We start from the raw sequence: 4,112 nt of genomic DNA on the forward strand, positions 1-4,112 counted from the left end.
CGTCCTCCTCTGTGACCTCCAGGCCCATGGTCCTCCCCAAGGAAACAATGTCCTGCACCACTGTTGACTCTGGTGCATCAGAGTCACTTGGTGCCACACAGTCCGGCCACAGGCTGCGCCAAGCGCAATTCAAATTTCTCTGGCTGATCCCGTCCCAGGCCATGGTGATCATCTTCAAGCAGGTGACGATGTCGAAGTGGTCCTTCCAGAATTCCCGCAGGGTGATGATGGTGCAGTCAGTCACCTCGAAGCATCGCCTGAAAAGCTCCTTGGTGTAGAGTTTTTTGAAATTGGCAATGAGCTGCTGATCCATCGGCAGGAGCAGTGGCGTGGTGTTAGGAGGCAGGAACATGATGTTGATGAAGCTGAACTCCTCCAACAAGTCCACCTCAAGGCCTTTAGAATGGGCAGGAGCATTGTCCATCAGAAGCAAAGCCTTCAGCGGCAGGTTGTTGTCCAGCAGGTACTGTTTGACAGCAGGGCCAAAAGAAAGATTGACCCAGACCACAAACAGCACACGTGTGACCCAAGCCTTACTGTTGGATCGCCACATGACACTCAGCTGCTCCTTGTTGACCTTGTGTTTCTTGACGGCCGTGGGTTCTCCGAGTGGTACACCAGCAAGGGCTTGATCTTCAGGTCGCCGCTTGCGTTGGCACAGAAGAGCAGGGTCAGACGGTCCTTCATGGGCTTGTGGCCAGGCAACTTGGCCTCCTCCTGAGTGATGAAAGTCCTTTTGGGCATCCTCTTCCAGAACAGCCCGGTCTCGTCGCAGTTGAAGACCTGCTGTGGAACGTAGCCCTCCGTCGTCACAACCTCCAGGAACTCCACTGCAAAGTCTTCAGCCGCAGGAACATCAGAACTGGCAGCCTCTCCATGCCTGACCACGCTGTGGATTCCAGATCTCGTCTTGAACCGGTCAAACCAGCCTCTGCTTGCCTTGAAGACTTCTGGCTCGCCTGAGGTTCCTGGCTGTTGCCGGACAAGGTCTGCATGCAAGGCCTTGGCCTTCTCACAAATGATGGCCTCAGTCACTGTGTCCCCTGCACGCTGCTTCTCTTCTAACCAGATGAGCAGCAACTCCTCCACCTCCTCCAGAACAGCTGGGCGGTTCTTCACGATCCTGGTGACTCCCTTGGCTACATCAGTCGCAAGGATTTTCTCCCTCATCTTCAGGATGGTCCCGATGGTCGATGGATTCCTCCCGTACTCCCTGGCGAGGTCTGTCACACGCATTCCACCGTCGTGCTTCCGGATGATCTCCTTCTTCATTTCCAGCGTAACCTTCTCCTTCTTCCTCTCGACGGCCTCTGCAGCAGCAGTCTTCTTGGGCCCCATGGCAGCACAGCTCCTACCTTCGCACCCCCCCCCAAAAAAAAATCAGTGCTCCGCATCCAAAAAAATCAAAAGCACCAAACCTCCCAGAAAACACACAAGCTTCCAGATTCTTGCAAACCCCTTCTCAACAATTCCCTGACCCCCCCCCAGCCACCCACCACACAGAAATCCAAACCCAGAAATCTTTTTTTTTAACAACAGCAGAGTGCCCCAATGGTCACAAAAAATCATAAAAATGCAGAAAAAAACACACAAGCTTCCAGATTCTTGCAAACACCCCCCCAACACCAAGTCCTTGAATTCCAAACACCCCAACCCAAAATCCAAAAAACCCCAGAAAAGTTTTAAAAGTTTAACTTACCAAATGGCTGCAAAAGAAGTTTTGGAAAAGCTTCAAAACTCACCAAAGTCTTCAAAAACCTCAAAAAAGGCTACCACACCGCGTGCTATGAGTTGCTCCTCGAAGTCAAGTCGCAACTACACCTCTTCAAGCAATGCACCCTGGGTATTAATGGTTTTAAGAAAAAGGAAACAAACTTGCAAGATGCTTTCGTCTTGCAAAGCAAGCCCATAGGGAAATTCGTCTTGTGAAGCAACTCAAAAAACGAAAAACTCTTTCGTCTTGCGAGTTTTTCATCTTGCGAGGCACCACTGTATTTTTTTTATCTCACTGGTGTTCAACTCACACCTTTTAATTTTCTTCTTTATATACTTGCAAATTGTGAGTCTGCACACCTGACACAATGACCTTGAAGCCATATAAACTTCTGCCATAACATTATTTTTGTTTTAAATCTTTAATGTGCTACTGTTGATTTTACCTAGAACTAAAAATGCTGGAGCCAGGAATTTATTTTGAGTACTGGGACTGAATGGAGTTCATAGTCCTTCTCAGCAGCATTGTTTGCTGGTGCCCAGAGCGGGCTGGCGTGTGCCGAGGGGCAGGGTGCGGCAGTGAATAGAGCCCAGCCCTCACTACGGATGCTGCTGGAGCAACGCCAGCCCTGAGCCGCATTGCCAGACTCACAAAGTGGCGCTTGGCTGGCAGGGCAGCGTAAGCAGTGCCCCCCCCCAAAAAAATACACCCAGGGCCATCACCCTGGCAGCCCCCCCCCATGCTCCTGGTCTGCAAGAATCCACTCCAGTTCAAAGTGGTTGAGCGTGAGCTGTGCAGCTGGCTGCTCCTGGGCTGGGCCAGTGCCCCCGCCCCAACCCTCAGCCCTGTTCCCAGCTGGAGAGAGTTAGGCTGGAGCTAGACACATCAAAGAACTGATTCAGTTAAACATATTGTAAACTCATGCAGGGAAATCCGGTAGGGAAAGACGGGACTCCACAGAGCCATCTGGTGTCACAGTGTTATGTCGCATATACAGTGCATATAAAACGCTTTTTCCTTACCAATCTAGCTGAGTCCTTACTTTAAGCCAGGGCAAGCTGATTGTGGTCAGCTGGAACTGGAGCAGCTCAGCTGCACAGAAGTCTGCCCAGAAGACTGGATCTCTGCTGGAACTAGAAGCCACCAGCGATGGAAACAGGAAGAAACAGAGCCTCCAGCACCCTTTGCACTGAGTTATTCTGACTGTGGACAGGGTCCAGAGTCAGTAGTTTAATCCAAAGTCTTTGGAGGTTGATGTCAAAGTTAGGTTGCTAGAGAAGGTGGAGAGAGCAGCAGCAATGAAGAACTCTGCCGATGGAGTGAGAAAACACACAGCAGCCAGAACGTCTCTTGTTGCCTCAGGAGAAGTGTTGCAGAATTGTCAACCGAAAGGCTGAGGAATTCAACCCTTGTGTACCCTTTCACCAGGGGCTGGGCAAAAACTTGAACTCGGTGAAACTATGTGGCCATAACCAGTATTATGCCAACTATACCAGCTTGCAGTGAGTTTCCAGGCCGAGTTGTTATGATTGATTGATTGATTGATTGATTATACCAAGCTTTCTTTCCTGACAGGAGCTCAAGTGGCATACAGAAAAATTAAGAACAGGTAAAAACAGGGGGGGGGGGACATCAAAAACCATTTGAGCTTTAATAGAAATAAAACTGAGATGATCTATGAAAAACATACAGATAATTACAGTAAAAACAGCACCACCACTTTCCTTAAAGCTGCCAGTTTCCCAAAACCTGTTGGAACAGTAAGATCTTTGCCTGCCAGCAGAAGGAGAACAAGGAGGGAGCCAGTCTAGCTTCTCTAGGGTGACATTAAGTGGCTGGTTTTAAGCTTCAAATCCCTATATCGTTTGGGCCAGAGTTATCCAATGGGCCACCTACACCCATGCCATTCTGCCTGCTCACTGGGATCTCAGTTGCGTGAGGTGGGAGATCTTGGCGTGAGGTGGGAGACCGCAATGAATGGGTTCTTTACTGGGGTGGCCCCACACCTTTGGAATTCTCTCCCGGGGAGGTGCAGCAGGGGGCTAGGCTTTTGGGAAGGCCTTGAGGACTCACTTGTTTTGGCTGGTCTTCCCTGGGTAATTTTTTGTCCTGCTGACCAGATTAAGGCTCACATATTGTTTACAGTGCTGAAGTTCTGAGTTGTTTGCTTTTTTGTGACCCTGCTTGATTCTTGGAGACAAAAAGGGGGAGAGAGATGTTTTTATTATTTGGATAGGCATTGTCCAGAAAAGTAGCATTTCAGTATTTTAAAACAAAAAGAAATATGACGACTTCAAAGCAGAATGATTTTCCAGGGATGGAGTTGGATTCCCTGTGGGTCATGGCAACCCCCTTCCTTGGTCCAATGACTTATGCTGGTCCTGGTGGGCATGGCTGG

The 4,112-nt window shown here is 49.5% G+C and overlaps 1 pseudogene across 1 annotated transcript; it reads right to left on the minus strand.

Annotated features, from left to right (window-relative positions):
• Nucleotides 1-558: 558 nt before the first annotated feature.
• LOC308588535 (tigger transposable element-derived protein 1 pseudogene) lies at nt 559-1,787 on the minus strand (annotated as a pseudogene). The gene is made up of 2 exons (XR_014013517.1): nt 1,700-1,787; nt 559-1,355 (listed from the first exon to the last, which is right to left on the minus strand). The product of XR_014013517.1 is annotated as a tigger transposable element-derived protein 1 pseudogene (transcript).
• Nucleotides 1,788-4,112: the final 2,325 nt, after the last annotated feature.

Source organism: Podarcis bocagei (genome assembly GCF_964188305.1).
Source record: "Podarcis bocagei genome assembly, chromosome: 6".
Classification (NCBI taxonomy): Eukaryota; Metazoa; Chordata; class Lepidosauria; order Squamata; family Lacertidae; genus Podarcis; species Podarcis bocagei.